This window comes from Etheostoma spectabile, unplaced genomic scaffold (assembly GCF_008692095.1).
Source record: "Etheostoma spectabile isolate EspeVRDwgs_2016 unplaced genomic scaffold, UIUC_Espe_1.0 scaffold00018906, whole genome shotgun sequence".
In the NCBI taxonomy this organism is placed as follows: Eukaryota; Metazoa; Chordata; class Actinopteri; order Perciformes; family Percidae; genus Etheostoma; species Etheostoma spectabile.
The window spans coordinates 1-18,816 of record NW_022604559.1 but is presented as its reverse complement, the minus strand read 5'-3'; the positions used below and the strand labels follow the sequence as shown (position 1 = coordinate 18,816).

The following is an 18,816-nucleotide window of genomic DNA, read 5'->3' as shown; positions in this document are numbered from 1 at the left end:
GCTAATATAGTTAGCTTAAAGAAACAAGCAGAAAGCTGCTACCAGCCAGGCTAAAGCTAATACAACTAGCCCAAAGAAACAAGAGGCATGCAGGTCTGGTCAGTTTATCAAACTGACGAGCTGGCCTCGCTAGTCGACCACAACCTGACATTTAGAGGAAGCAACATGCAGTCACTGTCATTCACGTTAACCTGGATTGATTATTATATGAATACAATGGTGTCGTGCTAGTCAACCAGAGTATTTCTACCTGATGTCCCTCTCCAAAATCACTTCAGAAGAGTAATGTTAGTCACAGCGCTTACTTGCTTTGGTGTTTGTAAAGCAATAAAGTTCAACAAAGAATATGAAGGTAAATATGGTGCAAATGTGAGAGCGCGTAGATGTGATGTGAGCACTTAGAGAATATGATTTGAGAGCTTGTAGAAAAAAATTCTGTACTTGTACTTTATTTCATTTTTTTTTCACTTCAGTCACTTTTCCACAGCGGCGAGTCTGCGCTCTCGACTTTTGCAACACTTGCGATACCTTTGGTGCAAAACTAAGTTGTACCTGTGGACTTAGTCTGTGGAGCTCTGAGCCAACAGGATGGGGGGGAGGGGCCAGCAGGGTTTTTATCCCCAGATGAGGGACAACTCTGTCCGGCTTATTTATGTAGCATGAAAGCTAGCATAAGCTTACTAGCATCCAGCCCACTTCTAAATACTGTAAATACCTTTTAATTAGCTCAACACTTTTTAACAGTTAAACTGAAACACTGGAGCTCCAGGTGCTGCAGACGCAGACGGACCGCCGTCAGTGGGGCTCGGCCAGCGGGGAAACATCGCTAGAAATCTCCGCTGCCAACCTCAACGGGATCTGATCTCCAGCGGGACATGGAAAGCTCCAGACCCGATAGCAGCGGCGAAACCCCCCATGAGCCCACCGCCAGTGTTGGGGGAATAGCAAGCTAGCGTTAGCAAACTAACCAACAAGCCCGCTTAAAAAAAATAAAAATGTAATTTAAAAGGCACGCATTATACCCATTGATGGCGGTCCGTCCGTGGCTGCAAGACCTGGAGCTCACCGCCAGTGTTTCAGTTTGACTGTTTAAAGTGTTAGGATAATTAAAATGTATTTGTTTATAAGCGGGGTTAGTTTGCTAACGCTAGCTTGCTATTCCAACAACACTAGTGGTGAGCGGGTCTGAAGCTATCCATGTCCGTCTGCAGCTGCAGGACCTGGAGCTCACCGCCAGTGTTTCAGTTTGACTGTTAAAAGTGTTGAGATAATTAAAAAGTATTTGTTTGGAAGCAGGCTGGCTGCTAGTTAGCTAACGCTAGCTTCCATGCTACATAAATAAGCCGGACAGAGTTGTCCCTCACAGAAAAAAACACAGGTAAAATTAAAAAACGCTGCATAAGCTTTGCTACTGTGTGTTTATTTAAATATAGGTACACCTACATGTAGGTGACGAGATTGCAATATAAGCCTATATATTAATATTAGGAGTATCCATATGTCAAGGGTGTATATTTTCATTAGGCGGTGCAGTACAGCCCGATCCAGCAGAGGAGAGTTCTAGCCCGACCAGGCTCCTCTCTTTACATTGTAAGCCTCACTGGGGGTCCAAACTAAAATGATAAGAGGCAACTTGGTTGACTCCTTACTGATGTTTATATCTGTACTCACAATGCCTTTTTTTAAAACACCAGCCAATCACAAGTCTTACATGTGAATAATCCATGTGGCAGTAATCAGGGAGCTCAAATAAAAGACAGTTGCAAGGTCTCCCAAATGTTTAACTTTACAAGCCGTAAGATGTTGGAACCTTGGTTGCCACAGGTTCCCAAACCTCCCCTCAAAATGTCGATCACACATTTTCCAGCCCCTAATTGATGCTAGCAGAGCAGAGTGGCGCAGCGGAAGCGTGCTGGGCCTATAATCCAGAAGTCGATGGATCGAAACCATCCTCTGCTATTTCCTGTGCTTTGTATCTTTAGTAAGTATATATCCAGTCTGTTGATGTTTAACAAAGCAACTGATGTTGCAAGTGTCTGAAGTGAAATGTCTCTCCACCTGCTGAAGAGTAAACTTAATGTCATGTTGAGATTATTTCATCCATAAATAAATACAGTGCTCATACACTTTTATTCCTGCTGTAACACCCATAAAAACTGGAGTGTAATACAGTAAATATACTACACTACAGGTAATAAATACTGTAAATAGAAACTGTAAAACATGTAAATTTAAAGTGCTTGTTGTGTTGTTTTCCAGTCAGATTACCACAGGAGGTAATATCTTCTGCAGCTCTTTTAAAGACTCTACCATAATACCTGCTGGAGATGCCAGGTCCTCATACATGTAAAGCATGAGCTCTACCACTGAGCTACATCCCCTGAAGATTTTGGAATTCTTTTGACTTTTTTCTGAGATCGACTCAGACTAATCTTTATTAATCCTTTTGGGATGACTCTCGCAAGGAAATTGAAATGTGTTGTTGATGGCTTTAAAACCTGTAAATGCAACTACGGTAGCTGGAAATTAAACCTGGGCAAAATGATTGCACTGCTACGATATAAATCATAGTCAAAAAGTTCCCACACCTGTTCCCTTTCTGCTGGACAATACAACGCTCACTGCAAATCTTGAAACACAGACAGATAAGAAATGGTGGAGAAAGTTGGCTTCCAGTACCTATGAAGTAACACAACAATGTCCATGAAGGCACAAGTGAAATTAGGGTTACTGTGATGTGTCATTGGTTTGCCATTATTCTGGAAGAAAACCTTTCGTCATTGGCAGGATTCGAACCTGCGTGGGGAGACCCCAATGGATTTCTAGTCCATCGCCTTAACCACTCGGCCACAACAACCTGAAAACCATACTCATACCTGTTTGCACAAATGTCTAATATTTGATCAAATCGGGTTGGGCAAGTAACCTTTCTGGTTACTTCTTGACAAATAAAGCAAGTAACCACACAATGAAAACTACTGCGATGGCTGGGAATCGACCCCAGGTCAGCTGCTTGGAAGGCAGCTATGCTCACCACTATACCACCATCGCTAGACAAGACATCTGGTGTCCTTCAACGTTGTCTTTTTCTTTTTCCTTTTTATTAAATTAAGGCATTAAGATCAATTTCCAAAAGTTATTTTTTTGCAGAGATTGCAAAGCCAGAAATCTTGGTGAAGTCGTTGACTTAAATTTTAACAGCCACATTAAGACAATTACAAAGTCAGCCTATTATCACCTTAAGAAAATATCAAGGGTTAAAGGACGTATGTGTCAACAGGATTTGGAAGACTTGGCTATGCTTTCATCTTCAATAACTTTTAAATCAAGGCTGAAGACCATTCTTCTTGATGTTGCCTTTCTTTAAATGGTTATTCATTTCTTTAATGTTTAATTTTGTATACTGCCCTGTAACTTTTATTCTTGTGTTTAGCTGTTTTTATTTTTTAACTGTTTATTCTTGTGTTTTATCTGTTTTTATTTTTTAACTGTTTATTGTTGTGTTTTATCCAACCAAAAAGGGAGCATATCAATTAAGCTGACTCTACATGGATCCACAGACACAGACAGTGCACTACAATTTCCATTTTGCCGTGTCTGGTAACTACTACTAACCAATTGAAAAGTTTATGAACATTTGTCCAAACAGGTATGGCACTGCTTTTCAGATTATTGTGGCCGAGTGGCTAAGGTGATGGACTAGAAATCCATTGGGGGGCTCCCCGCGCAGGTTGAAATCCTTCTGACAGCAAAAGGCAGGCTTTAAGAGTGGTAGCAATCCAATGACACATCACAGACTATCAAATTGCAGATGTACCTCCATGAACAATGTTGTGTTATCTCATAGGTACTGGAAGTCACCACAAATGTATCTCTTATCCTTTATTTTCATTCTGTGTTACAAGATTTGCACTGAACATTGTATTTTTTAAATTTTGTATTTAAAAAGCAGAATAATATGGTTTAAAGAGGCTTATCTCGACAGTGTTAGAACACCAGGAGGACTTCCTGGCGACCATGTTACACACACTCACACACTCTCACTCACACACACACAATCACACCCACATACATTCTCACGTACACACACACAGAAACATATATACACACATACATTCTCACAAAGACACACACACACACACGCACACAGACAAACACACACACAGTCTCACTCACACACACTCACACATATACACTATTGAGGTCATAACGTAAGTGTGATTTGGAATTGAATGTGCAGCGTTCCCAGTGTATTTATGTTATGGAATTAAAAGCTATTCTAAGGATGATTTTGAAATTATTCACTGTTTTATTCACTATTATTCTGAACACACAACTGTGTGTGTCAGTCCCTCCAGCATTTCGCAATGTCGTAATTGTACAATTCACACAAATTCAACCAATCACCGTGACTTTGGTGCGACCCCCAATTTTGACCAATCACTGCAACTTTTCCGTAAATTTGACCAATAACCAGAGTCTCCCCTGACTTCAACTAATCCGAGCAGTCCCACGTGCCAGTCTTTGTCTCAGTATGACACACATGGGGGATGCAGGAAAAACTGGAGACGTATCGTACAGGATGACCTAAACTGAGAACAGCTGCAATCATAATAAGTGCAGTGATGCGTCAAAGTCAAATACTTTATCAAACCATAGGAATGTGTCCGAGGCCAGGTGAGGAATTAACAATGTAAAGATAAACAAGCCACAGACACATGTTCAAATTCGATTAATTCAACAAATAGTCTTAAATCCTCCAGCCAGTTTCATATTACACATTTGCAGCATCCTAAGCCTTTTTCTAGAAGATTAGTACAAACATTTAGCCTAGAGTAATTTTATTTTCCTCCAGTTATTTTTAAACATTTAAAAAAACAAAGACATTGCAACTTTTATTGCAAGACAAAGCTTTACAAAAGCTCCCGCAAAAATCTGGCATTTTGGACTGCAATAATCGCAAAAAAAAGACAAAAAAAAAAAATCTGGGACTGATGTCTCCATCTGTTGAAAAGTACAATATATAACCATTTCCCCAGGTGTGTGTGCGCAGGTTTATTTAGGAGAGCACAATGTGATCTTTTGCAGGTCTCTGGTACTGTGTGCATTTCCATGTGTTGGAAAGCACAATGTTACCATTACATGAGGTAGTTTGCAGCTGCTGTTTGTATTATTGTGTGTTTGTGGGGGCCCGTGTATGTGTGCAGGTGTTTTAGTGGGTCTTTACATGTGCTCATCTGCTATAAAGCACAATAGTGTTCCATTGGACCAACAGGTCAACAATTGACCTAGGAAATCCAAAAACTATGTATTTTAAAACCTTAAAATTCATAAATATCATAAAATTTTAAACCCATGTTATTTTGGTTAATAGAAACTCATTTCTGATAAAGAAACATAACATGTAAAATTTTAAGTGTTGATCCCAAAGTGATCACCTTTTTGTGCAATTGTTTTAGTTTGGAGACATGCATAAACTAATAGCAAAAAGAAACCGTTGTGCTTCCTGGCAGATTAAATCATTCATTGCTTAGAATTCATCAGAGAAGTATGGTAAAATCAGTTCAGTTTAATATCACCAGGTACATGCAGAAACATGTCAAAGGCACATTAGGTTGACAAGGTAACAGGCGTCTGGTTGGCGGCCTGGTCGCCCAGCGTCTGGTTGGCAGCCTGGTCGCCCAGCGTCTGGTTGGCAGCCTGGTCGCCCAGCGTCTGGTTGGCAGCCTGGTCGCCCAGCGTCTGGTTGGCAGCCTGGTCGCCCAGCGTCTGGTTGGCAGCCTGGTCGCCCAGCGTCTGGTTGGCAGCCTGGTCGCCCAGCGTCTGGTTGGCAGCCTGGTCGCCCAGCGTCTGGTTGGCAGCCTGGTCGCCCAGCGTCTGGTTGGCAGCCTGGTCGCCCAGCGTCTGGTTGGCAGCCTGGTCGCCCAGCGTCTGGTTGGCAGCCTGGTCGCCCAGCGTCTGGTTGGCAGCCTGGTCGCCCAGCGTCTGGTTGGCAGCCAGCGGTTTGGGTCCGTTCAGGGGCAATTGAACATCTGCAAGTTTTTGAATAGCTGCCTCAGCTTCTACTTCATTGGTTTCCAGTTGTGCTGAAAAATACGTAGAAATCGTTAATTCCCAACTACCCTTGACATTAATACTGTAAATAATTTACCATTACGGCTTCTTTGTTTTTGATTAAAAAGTAAAGTATTAAGACTTCCTTTTAAGACTTGATACCTCCAAAACATTTAATTGGTAATTAGGCCAGTGGCGTTTGTTTACATCATTACAGAATCTGTATTGAGATTAAGCTAGCACAGCAGTTGTGTTCATGTGCTGCATTTACTTGGTTTGGGAAATTCCACAATCTCTACAGAGCTACCTTAGCTTAAGTTGGCTGACTGACTATATAAATGTCTGAATAATTTGAGAAGCCAGCTTTATACCCACATTGTATGTTTAAAATAGCTTAAATTAAACATGGGTTGGAATCCCCATTCCAAAAGCCAGACAACTTAACCTTAATTTACTACATTGTGCCACAAAGAACCTCAGCTGTAAATACAATTGCAGCATTTTCCCAATACGGTTTCTTAGAACCTGCTCACCTTTTTAGCGGCTTGGATCAACTTGGACTCCATTGGCTGGAGAAGTGCAAAGGCCCTCTTCATGGAGATATCATTAGGAGACACATCTGTAGTACAAAATAAATTCAGTTAGTATCCGTAAGTAGCTCTTGAAAGATTCTGTCACTAACGTTCTTACCTCTAATCATTCTCCTCTGCAGCGCATCATCATGTCTTTCATTTGTGCCGCCAACTGGCAAACTCAAGCCTAAGGACAATGCAACTGCTGTTAATCAAATGTTTCTGCTGTTTGACACCACATATCATGAACTTGCTAAATGTCATTTCAGTAATTGAGTAATTTACCCTTCTCTTTACATTTGCTATACTCCACTACATATTTGAATACAAGCTTCAAACAGAAGAAATGTAACAACCTGTGTTAATCCAAACAGTCAGCACACAAACAACAAAGACCCAAACAGCTGCCATCACTCCAGTCACCAAGAGAAACTGGTTCCTGTGCTACATGCCAGGTTAAAAACCATCATGCAGGTAGCACAGCTGTTGCTGATCAGCTCTGATTGGCTCTCTCTGCAGAGTCAGTGCTAGTTGAGATTCAGCCCATGAAAAATGGGAATTTGGAAGCAAGGGACAATTATAGACTATATTGTAAAGAAAGTCCAGGAAGTTGTTTTTTACAAGAAAGAAAGTCAATGATGTTTGTCTGAACAGTGTTAGACTTTTTTTGTAAATTTGCGTTAACTTACTGGCAACGTGCTGTGACTTCCTGATTACAGTATCATAACTGTACATGTTTTTTTACAGTATAATACCCTTACTGTAACTTAGTTTTACAGTAGTAAAAATATCCTTGGTTTTACTGTTTAAAGAACTCCACAGTGGCAAAGCCCCAGGGATTGATTAAATTCGTTGAGAAATACTGTAAGGAGAGGCTGTCTTGGTTGACATACCTCTTCAACATTGCGTGGAGGTCTGTGGCAGTGCCTAAGGAGTGGCAGACCAGGGTGGTTGCTCCCCTCTTCAAGAAGAACAGCATCTGCCAATTACAGGACATCACTATGCTCAGGCTCCTTGGTAAACTCTACTCCAAGGTGCTGGAAAGTCAAGTTTAGCCAATCCTCAGCAAGGAGTGTGCCAATGTATGTAACACTTCAGCAGTTGGCAGTGGTGGGATTTGAACCCACGTCTCCAGAGAGACTGGAGCCTTAATCCAGCGCCTTAGACCGCTCGGCCACACTACCTGCACATATCACTTCCCCAAATTGTGACAAACACAAGGAACGTAACTAACTGTATGCTTGTCAATGTTATTGGAACAAAACGTTTGCAAGGGAAAACACATGAAACACATAACTACAGCTCTGATTTAATACAGGCAAATGTCAGAGATCATACAGATCTTTACCGGCTAAATACCTATTCCCATACCGGGAGTTGAACCTGGGCCACCTAGGTGAAAACCAGGAATCCTAACCGCTAGACCATATGGGACTGACCACATATTAATAACAGGGATTTCATGAATCAAGTCATAGTCTGGCTGGACACAGGCTTTCTCTTGAACGTGAATGAAGAAGCTTCTTAAGTGAGTTTTATCTTGAAGCTTTTGAGTGTTCTTTAGGTTTTATCTGCTTTAACTATTACCGGACAGCGGGGGCGCGGAGCAGAGCAGAGCCGTTAGGGAGGAATCCTCCTCCGTGTTCAGCTCCATTTTGAACTGGCGGTAAAAATCTTAATGTCGGAACTTTATGACAGGACAAATAAATCCATCAAATCAAGTCCCCAGTTATCAGCATGTGGCCTTGTTTTATTTCAGGTAGTCAGCATGGAGCTGTTCCACATTCCCAGACATTAAAACAAGTCAATCATTGGCGTTATTCTACGAGTCAGATGAATAAATCAGCTGTTTGCTATTTGAGCTGCTCTGTTTCCTGCTGCTCCGTCATTCTTTAGTGTCCTCTGGAAACAGGTTGCTGTCCTTTATGTTTCTTTTGGATGACATCATCAGTGTCTTTGCTTTAGTCTGAAGAAACTCCAACAGATTTAAAACCACATGCAGTCTCAGAAAATACAAACAGGGAATAGAAAATGTCAGACAAAGAATATGAAATGAAAAGTCCCCAAAGTAGGAAAATATAATGTTAATCTACCAAATAACAATAACTGGAGAGCATCCAATTAAACATGGCTGACTTCCAGTATGTCGGTAATGAAGAGAAGAATGTTTGGACTTATTACAGATTCATTTTATTTTTATTTAACCTGTATTTAACCAGGAACAATCCCATTGAGCTGCAGTAACTCTTCTTCCAGGGAGTCCTGCCAAGACAGGCGGCAATTAGTTTCATAAAACATAAAAGACAGGACAATGGTTCCATACTACACCACAAATCTCTATAGACACTACAACACAAACAAGACATTACACTTAACTTAAGCTAATCCATACATGCAACTTAAAGACAGGTTCCACTGAGATATGAACTCAGATCACTGGATTCAGAGTCCAGAGTGCTAACCATTACACCATGGAACCTTCAAAAATTTTGCAAGGGTTTGCTTGGCAGTTCCTTTCATAATATACACATGCGTGATGTTTAAGGCACACAACAATCACAATGAAGATGAAAAAGCAACAATTATTGGCCAACTTAAGTCATTTAGTTAGCTAAGCGTTCAGAGGATGTGGGAAAAAGCAAGTCAAGAACAGGTTTTAAAGGACTAGCCACAGACAGTGAATACAGCAGTAGATATGTCTACTGTGTACAAACACATGGTAACTTTACATCTGTTGACAATAAAAATGCTCACAAAACACTGTACTTGCAATTGCGTTTCTTGCACACATTCATGTTCTCTTAAATGTAAAGAACATGGCAAACTGTTATGGATCCGTCAAAGATGCTTATAAATCCTACAGCAGAGCTCTACTCGGCATGTCTGACCACATCTCTGTTTATTTGGTTCCGTCTAACAAACCGGCCCTGAAGAGAAACAAGCCGAAACGAAACTTAGTTCCGGTTTGGTCAGAGGAATCAATCCAGTGTCTACAGGAATGCTACTGCTGCACTGACTGGGATCTATTCAAAAACAAATGTAAGGACCTTGATGAGTTCAAAGAGACTGTTTCTGCATACATCCCCTTCTGTGAGGACTTAGTCATCCCTCGTAAATCCATATACATATGTTCAAATAATATACCATGGGTCTCCAAATCTGTCAAAAGCATAATTAATCAACGAAATATTAGCTTCAACCAAGGTAACATGACTCAATACAGAGTACTTCAAAACAAGCTAAAAAGGAACAACTTAAGCTTGCAAAACTTAATAATAAGGACAAAGCTGAGAACATGCTGAGCACAGGCAACTCACCTACTGCATGGGAGGGTGTGAAAGCAACGATGGGGATGCAACCTAAGAAGTGTCTGATCTCCCTCAATGGCATGTCACACCTTGCCCTCTCAAATGACAACACTTTTTATAATTGTTTTAATATTTATGATTTTAGTGAGAAGCTGTCAGTTTTTAATAACCTTGCCCCAACGCTTAAAAACAAGAACAGGCTGCAATATATAGTTAAGGTGCGTGGCGAGATTTCTCACAACCCTCTGACTGACTTAAACTCTGTATATGAGACAAGGTCCCTCAAGAAGGCCCAATAAGTCCTGGAAGACCCTAGTCACCCCCTGAACAGCTGCTTCATCTTGTTGCCGTCTGGACAAGGACAAACAGACACAAAAACTCTTTTGTCCCTGCTGCTACAGGCTTCTTTAATAAGTCAATATGAGGTGTAGACTTCCGTGTAGTACGTATTTTTTATTTCTAGATGTATGGCTGTTGTCTTGTATAACCTGTGTGTTATTTATGTTACATGCTGCTGCACAACAAATTGCCCCCCGGGGATAATAAAGACTCCTTGAACCTTGAAGGGCAACAGGACTTGGTAAAAAGGTCCTCCGCAGAAGTTCTGTCTCTCAACCAAGAGATTTCTTTAGTTGTTTTTTTTTACACAGAAAGGTTTGGACACAGTGCCCACTCCCCCAACCATTTTTGACAATTGAAAGCTGTGGGGAAAGGGGGGTTACAAAGATAATAGACCATTCAACAAGCAGTTCTGATGTACTATACTGGCCCATTCAGGATGAGCACTGTATACTCTGACTGCAGCAACACAAGTTCAAATTTCAGTGATACCTAATTTTTATGGTGATTACGAGACTCAATGCAAAGTCTGTATCCCCCATGTAACTCAAAGCCTATCACTTCCAGTCAATACTGTCAAATGTGGAGCTCCTTCAAGTTACATTAACAACCAGGTGACTCCTCAACATGCCCCCACCAATGTACTGTTTACAGTCTAAATGGCCAAGGACATTAAACCTGTGAGCTTACTTTAAACTAAATGTGGAAAGTTGAAAGGTTGATTTTTTTCACCTATACTGTGGCTTAAAAACACATTCCACCGAGATTTGCACTCAGATCGCTGGATTCAGAGTCCAGATTGCTAAGCATTACACCACGGAACCTTTAAAAGTGTTGCAAGTGTTTGCTTGACAGTTTCTTTCATAATATCCACATCATATTGATTATGATATGATATTGAAGGCACACAATCACAACGAAGATGAAAAAGCAATTTTTGGCCAACTTAAGTCATTTAGTTAGCTAAGCATTCAGAGGATGTGGGAAAAGGCAAGTCAAGAACAGGTTTTCCAAAAGTAGAATGGGAGCCAGAGCGTTCCTCTCCTGTGGAACCAGGTTCCAGTTTGGGTTCAGGAGGCAGACACCATCTCCACATGTAAGAGCAGGCTTAAGACTTTCCTCTTTGATAAATCCTATAGGTAGGGCTGGCTTGGGTGAGTCCTGAACCATCTCTTAGTTGTGCTGCTATAGGCCTAGACTACCGGTGGACTTCCCATGATGCACTAGGCACCTCTCTCCTCCTCCTTCTCTCCATCTGTATGCAACCTCATATGCCTTTGAGATACAAGAACTTCTTCACTTGCGTAAATGGCCTATTTGTGCAAACAAAAGGTGGAAACAGATGATCTTGAGTGTAGGGTTTGGTGATTTTATTACCCCTAAAGTGTCTGCAGGTGCTTAGCATTATTAGCACCACACTCAAACCATCTGAGCTAACCGGCCTGCTTTTTAAGTGTTTGAAAAAGAAAGATTTCCGGAAACAAACCAGGCAAAATCAAGCAAAATTGGGCCAGTTCTGGAAGGGCTACCTGGTTGTGTATGGTTTGTAGGGACTGCATATGTTTCGGCCTTGCAAAAAAGACATGGAAAGCATAGCTATAGAGTCCAAACCAAGATGCTACATGCTCCCATTCTGTTTCTGGAGGTAGACAGGAGTTTCTAACCACGAAGGGACTTGAACCCTCAATCTTCTGATCCGAAGTCAGACGCCTTGTCCATTAGGCCACATGGTTGCAAGAAAGGTAATATTTCCAAATCTGAATTGCCACGGTTTATCTGAAATTCAGGAGCGAGGTAACATTTTTAAAAAAGGCAGACTAATTAGGTGGCCAGTTAGCTTTTGTTGAAGGAAATAGATTGAATGCTAGGCACATCAGTTACCTGTGACTCATATTGCACTTACTGAGCAGACAACCTTACAACTGTATGTTTTTGGCCTTCCTACAAAAGACATGGAAAGCAGAGCTATAGAGATTGAGACTTGTTTTTGCGTTAATGGCCGATTTGTGCAAACAAAAGGTGGATACAGATGCTCTTGGGCGTAGGGTTTGGCGATTTTAGTACCCCTAAAGTGTCTGCCGGTGCTTAGCATTTTTACCACCACACTCAAACAATCTGAGCTAACCGGCCTGCTTTTTAACTGTTTAAAAAGAACAGATGTCCAAAAACAATTAAGGCCAAATTGAGCAAAATTGTCCGAGTTCTGGATGAGCTGGATGAGTTGTACACTTTGGCAATTCTGAACACTTTCAGACACTGTTGTATCATGTAAGTAACATGCACAAGTCTTTAAAAAGAATTGTGGCTGTTTTTCATACAGGTTTGCATCATAACAATGCGGGTGCTATCTCTAAATGAACAATGGCCGACCTACATCCATCTTGTTAGCACCCAAATCTCTGTGCTGATCTCCCTGCTTGGATGGCAAGTCATCTGGTGGATTTTTCCCATCAAGAGGAAGCGGATCAAGAGGGAGAGTTGTTTTATTGTACTCACCAGCAATAAAGTTTATTTGTCCACAAATAACAATAGGTTATCAACGTTTTCAGCGAAGAAGAATACCACAGCTCAAGTCCCTGATAAGGAAACAGCTTGATTCTGGGATATGTATGAAGTGCTCGCTAACGTCATCTGTCATGCAGGTTTGCAGGATGTTCACAGTCTGCTAGTGGCCATGATGTGTTGGGACTTTGAGCTTTTTAACCGTTTTGGTCAATTTAGCCAATTTTCAACCAGTTTGTGCAATAACATTTGGTGTTCTCAGGCATTGTGCAATTTATGGTCTACCCTCCTGCTTTCCAGAAGACCGTGATCATGGCAACAGCTTAATGGTCTTCATTTACTTTAATCTGTAGTTCAGGAGATTATTTTTTCCACAGCCAGTAGTTTTAGAAGCCTGGGTAGGTCAGTCGGTAGAGCATCAGACTTTTAATCTGAGGGTTCGGGGTTCAAGTCCCTGTTCAGGTGTAGAGTTGACGTTCTTGAACACTTCAGATACTGCCATATCGTTTGTGTTCCATCCATAAGTCTTTAAAAAGAATTGTGGCTGTTTTTCAAGCAGGTTTGCATCATAACAATGTTGCTGGTAAGTCTAAATGTACAATAGGCAACCTACGTCCATCTTGCTAGCACCCAAATCTCTGTACTCATCTCCCTGCTTGGATAGAAGGTCATCTGGTGCATTTTTCTTGTCACGAGGGCTAAGTGCTGTGGTCTGGTGCATTCCCCAACCTGTGTCGTGTCTTCTCTTTCTTCTGTGTGTCTTGTCTGTCTTGCCGTGAGGGCGTTCCAGGGGATCTAGAGGCGTGGCTTTCCATCTACGTTCCGTCATCCACTCAGCTGTTCCTCATCACTCATCACCCACGTCAATACATAAACCCGGGCTGACCGCCTCTTCAACGCCAGATCATTACATGCACTATTGTGGTAACTGGGCTCCTAGTCATTTGCGCCTGTGTTGTTGTTGTTGTTGTTGTTTCTAGTACTAACTCTGCCTCTCCTTAGATCCATCCGTTGTCCCTCCGAGCTGCCTTCCTCCCTCACGCCGACCAGCCACCTGTCTACACCAGTGTTTGAACCCCTCCGCACTCCTTAAACGTGCCTTTTGTATCTCTATGGTTCTGGGTCTTACTAACCGTAACACTAAGAGTATAGAAGCGGAACAAGAGGGAGAGTTGTTTTTTTTGCACCCACCAGCAATAAAGTTTACTTGTCTGAAGCTGTGTTGTTTGAATAAGGTTATCAATGTTTTGAGTGAAAAAGAATACCACAGCTCAAGTCCTCGGTAGGGCGACAGCTTTATTGTGGAACACTTCAGATACTGCCATATTGTTTGTGGTCCCTCCATAAGTCTTTAAAAAGAATTGTGGCTGTTTTTCAAGCAGGTTTGCATCATAACAATGTTGCTGGTAAGTCTAAATGTACAATAGGCAACCTACATCCATCTCGCTAGCACCCAAATCTCTGTACTCATCTCCCTGCTTGGATGGCAAGTCATCTGGTGGATTTTTCCTGTCACAAGGGCTTTTGATCAAACTACGTATAGTGCTTCCGCATGAGGACACTAAGAGTATAGAAGCGGAACCAGAGGGAGAGTTGTTTTATTGTACCCACTAGCAGTAAAGTTTATTTGTCTATAGCCATAAAATTGCATTAGGCTGTCAACGTTTTGAGCGAAAAAGAAAACCACAGCTCAAGTCCCTGGTAAGGCAACAGCTTGATTCTGGGATATGTATGAAGTGCTCACTATTGTTATCTGCCATGCAGGTTTGCAGGATGTTCACAGTCTGCTAGTCGCCATGATGAGTTGGGACTTTGAGCTTTTTAACCGTTTTGGCCAATTTAGCCAATTTTCAACCAGTTTGTGCAATAACATTTGGTGTTCTCAGGCAATGTGCAAATTATGGTCTACCCTCCTGCTGTCCAGAAGACCGTGATCATGGCAACAGCTTTTTGGTCTTCATTTACTTGCACTTTAATTGTAGTTCAGGAGATTGTTTTTCCCACAGTCCTCTGTTTTAGAAGCCTGGGTAGCTCAGTTGGTAGAGCATCAGACTTTTAATCTGAGGGTCCAGGGTTCAAGTCCCTGTTCAGGTGTAGAGTTGCAAACTCTGCTAGATGAGTTGTCCATTTGACATACCTGTATGGACATGGACCAATTCAGACACTATCATATCATGTGTTCCATGCACAAGTCTTTAAAAAGAATTGTGACTGTTTTTCAAGCAGGTTTGTATCATAACAATGTTGCTGGTAAGTCTAAATGAACAATGGGCAACCTACGTCCATCTGCTAGCACCCACATCTCTGTACTCATCTCCCTGCTTGGATAGTATGTCCAAGGACATACCACTTATGTTCTATAACCCTTTTCATTGGTTTGCTACCACTCTTAAATAATTCCTTTCATTGTATCAATCTCAGAAATAACCAAAGAATGACAAATTCCATTCATTTGCTTGTGCCAGTGTTCAACCACCTGTCACTGTTTTTTAAAACACCTGCCCCGTGTGAGGGTTGAACTCACGACCTTCAGATTATGAGACTGACGCGCTGCCTACTGCGCCAACGAGGCTATGAAAGGTATTGTAATGGTTGGGAAATTTCAGAAAAACTAACAATTGGTCGTCAATCTTCACAAAAACAATGTATCTGGAAACCTATGTTCTCACACAAAGGCTAAAATTGACCCTAGATGCTTTGTCATGACCCCATGAAAAGGCCAGGACAAAAGACCGTGTGCAAAGGTTGAAGGAAATGTGAGAATATGACCACAACAAAAGAAATGATAATTCAATGATGGTGTTAGTCAGTTTAGTCAGTGTGAATGTATATGCATGGATGAGTGTGAGGTATGGTGTCAGTGATTTATGCTGGACAGAGTAAAAACTAACAAAGATGAGCGGGAGAGGTGCTGGACTGAGAGCACCTCTAGGGCAATCACAGATGCACAACCAATAATAAAACACTACTGAGGGAATGCGTTCAGAAAATGAAGAACATTGTTCAGAAAGCTTAATGAAGCTTCATTTGACCATAACTATTAACGACCTGAACCTGGTAAAAGATATGAGGTTCTCATGAATAGGTAGCCAGTGATTTACCTACTGTAGATGGTGGTCGGCATGCCAACGAGGCTTGAAAATTTGCAGATGGGGATTCAGAGGAGATGTAACAGTTTAAAGTGTAAAGTAACTTAATTTTCTAAATTGTCCGCCTGCAGTGCCAACGAGAGCTCTTCTCTAATATTACCGGGTACGCAATAGCTATTCAACTTTAGAAGGTATTGTTGATCTCAGAAACAACGATAGACAGCACCATCTTATCACAATGCCCATGTTTGTGTTTCTTCAAAGTTTGCAAAAACATTCACATGAACTCGCAAATCAATTGATGAGATTTTGGAGGTCAAAGGTTCAATGTCCAAGGTGACTGTGTCCTCATGTCTGTCCATCCAATTCTTGTGAATACAATATCCCTGAACGCCTAGAGGGAAGCACTTCAAAATCTAGAGGTCAAGGTTACTGTTTCATTATGTCTCCAGAACTGTATATGTATTTCTCCTGAACTGTTGAGATTAGGTGACATAAAGCCTCAGTGGCCTAATGGATAAGGCACTGGCCTCCTAAGCCAGGGATTGGTGGGTTCAAGTCCATCTGGGGTGGTTTCAGCAGTAGTGGCATAGCGGAAGTGTGCTGGGCCCATAATCCAGAGGTTGATAGTTTGAAATCATCCTCTGCTAACTCTGTTTTGCTGGTGACACATGGTAGACACTCTGAAAGGGAGATGAATCAAGAGATTATGATTTCCATGGTGAGATGAATCATGTTATAACTGCTGGAAAAGTTGTTGACAGCCCATGAAAAGTAGCAAATCGCGTTCTGGCAGTTTTCTGTCCATTTTAAAAAATTGACACCATTACCCTGTCAGGACCTGTAGTAATGCTGTCTTTCCAGTGATGTGATTGTAAGTGGTTGGGCTGTATACAGGTTTTAATCATATCCATCGGTTGCATGGACGGGACTCAATACCCGTTCTACCGCCTGATCGCTGTCTTGTCTTTGTCGTTCAACAACTATTTGGGCTCACACCTAAACGCACCCGAAGCATCTCAGCCGAAAATCACACTGCACCTCAAAAGTGCTCTCAAGCACTCCCAGCTGTGCTTTTGCAGAAGAGTGCCTTGTTTTTTTAGCTTAGAAAAAGCTTTAGCTTGACAAGGTAAACAAATTGATCCATAGTGCTACTCATTAGTGTGTCCACTTCAGTATGTATTGAGCACATCCTTAGAGCTAATGGCCCTCATTTATTAACCTAATGTAGAAATCCTCTTACGACAGGCTTTACGTGAGATTCATGAAACGTTGTATCACACCAATCAGAGCGTAAGAATGATCGTACATTGATAAATGCAGCAGCTGGAAACGATCATAATTAAAATTATAACACCCCATTATATTCTCGGTTTTGAGGCATCGCCGCTACTATTTACGACATGGACAGACGTAATCCGGCTAAGAAGAGGCATTTTTCAGAGGTGGCGATGCAAACCCTGACATCTCAGGTGCTCTGTGCAGCCAGCTACCACCAGGACCAGAGCAGCCGGCTACCACCAGGCCCAGGAGAATATGCCACACTAAGAAAAATGCAATCCTACCCGATGAGGTTGAGGAGATAAAGAAATCTCTGGACTTCTTGTCCTTCTTCTTGCAGTGCAGTGCAACAGAAGAAAAATCATAGATCTGATGAGTAAAATACAAACGCTAAACGGGCAAAACGTGGAGAAGATTGCTTTTCTGAAACTTGAGTTGCTGACCTCGAGCAATGCAATGTGATTATCAGCGGCCTGAGAACCAAACAACGGAACTAGCCAGGGTGGCCGCAGACGCTGATACACCACTGCTAGGCTGAGGGAAGCTCTCGAGGAGGAGAAGGAGACGCTGGAACAACAGGTGATTTGCTTTTTGGACAGCCAAAGGCATTATGTTGATAGCAGGGACATGAGGATTGTCATACTCTGCGAGCAAAAACAAAACGGCCACTCCATTGGTAATAATCCGGTTCACCAACAGAAAGAAAAAGTCCGCACTTCTCAGACAAAGAAGGAAATAAAAGGCATCCAAGTTTACATCAACAAACACCTCACCAAGAAAAATGCTGATATTGCCAAGAAAGCACTCATACTCAGAAAACAAAACAAGATCCAGGCAACATGGGAGAAATTGTAAAATATACATCAAACTTCACGGGTTGACGCTGAGGCAGCAAAAGAGATTGAAGTGATTCTCATCAGGGACATCACCGAGGGATAAGTTTGAAGAAGGAATGAATCAAGAGCGACAATAGGCCTACATAAGGTACTGCATACAAATGAATTGGACGTATCAAACACAATGATCATGGCAAACTTGGACAGAACTTCTCTGTTACATATAATAAACTGAACTTTCAAACTTTCAAATACACAGAACATAAACCACAAGACATTGAAAAAAACATGACCAAAGTATAATTTCTACATCGTTCTCACTGCCAGTGTGAATATTACACAGTTAAACCTGTAAGCTTACTGTAAACTAGATGTGGAAAGTTGAAAGGTGATCTTTTTTACCTGTGGTGTGGCTTAAAAGCCAGGTTCCACCGAGATTTGAACTCAGATCGATGGATTCAAAGTCCAGAGTGCTAACCATTACACCATGAAACCTTAAAAGTCTTGCAAGGGTTTGTTAACTAAAATGGACTAGTCCATACACAAAATATATACATACTCTAAACAGAACAATACAGAGGCCGTCAGAGATGGCAAAAGTACTCACTGCCCGTGCTCAAGTAGAAGAACAGATAATGTGTTAACAAATACTCTGGTAAAGTAGAAGTACTGATTAACTTCTTTACTCAAGTAAAAGTACCAAAGTACAGGTCTTAGCAATATACTTAAAATATAAAAGTAAAAGTAGCCTTATGAATGACAAAGCTACCGGGACCAGACAGATGTTACTAGAGAGCACACTGAGAAACTACAGTGGACATGGAGAAAAGACTCT

The 18,816-nt window shown here is 41.6% G+C and overlaps 8 non-coding genes across 8 annotated transcripts; 2 read left to right on the top strand and 6 right to left on the bottom strand.

Annotated features, from left to right (window-relative positions):
• Positions 1-1,887: 1,887 nt before the first annotated feature.
• Positions 1,888-1,959, top strand: trnai-uau (transfer RNA isoleucine (anticodon UAU)). The gene has a single exon. It is a non-coding gene; the product is annotated as a tRNA-Ile (tRNA).
• Positions 1,960-2,775: 816 nt separating this feature from the next.
• Positions 2,776-2,857, bottom strand: trnas-aga (transfer RNA serine (anticodon AGA)). The gene has a single exon. It is a non-coding gene; the product is annotated as a tRNA-Ser (tRNA).
• Positions 2,858-7,728: 4,871 nt separating this feature from the next.
• Positions 7,729-7,810, bottom strand: trnal-aag (transfer RNA leucine (anticodon AAG)). The gene has a single exon. It is a non-coding gene; the product is annotated as a tRNA-Leu (tRNA).
• A 178-nt stretch (positions 7,811-7,988) lies between these two features.
• Positions 7,989-8,060, bottom strand: trnae-uuc (transfer RNA glutamic acid (anticodon UUC)). The gene has a single exon. It is a non-coding gene; the product is annotated as a tRNA-Glu (tRNA).
• Positions 8,061-11,933: 3,873 nt separating this feature from the next.
• On the bottom strand, positions 11,934-12,006 carry trnar-ucg (transfer RNA arginine (anticodon UCG)). Its single transcript has one exon. It is a non-coding gene; the product is annotated as a tRNA-Arg (tRNA).
• Positions 12,007-14,796: 2,790 nt separating this feature from the next.
• trnak-uuu (transfer RNA lysine (anticodon UUU)) lies at positions 14,797-14,869 on the top strand. Its single transcript has one exon. It is a non-coding gene; the product is annotated as a tRNA-Lys (tRNA).
• A 405-nt stretch (positions 14,870-15,274) lies between these two features.
• trnam-cau (transfer RNA methionine (anticodon CAU)) lies at positions 15,275-15,347 on the bottom strand. Its single transcript has one exon. It is a non-coding gene; the product is annotated as a tRNA-Met (tRNA).
• Positions 15,348-18,404: 3,057 nt separating this feature from the next.
• Positions 18,405-18,476, bottom strand: trnaq-uug (transfer RNA glutamine (anticodon UUG)). The gene has a single exon. It is a non-coding gene; the product is annotated as a tRNA-Gln (tRNA).
• Between the last annotated feature and the right edge of the window lie 340 nt (positions 18,477-18,816).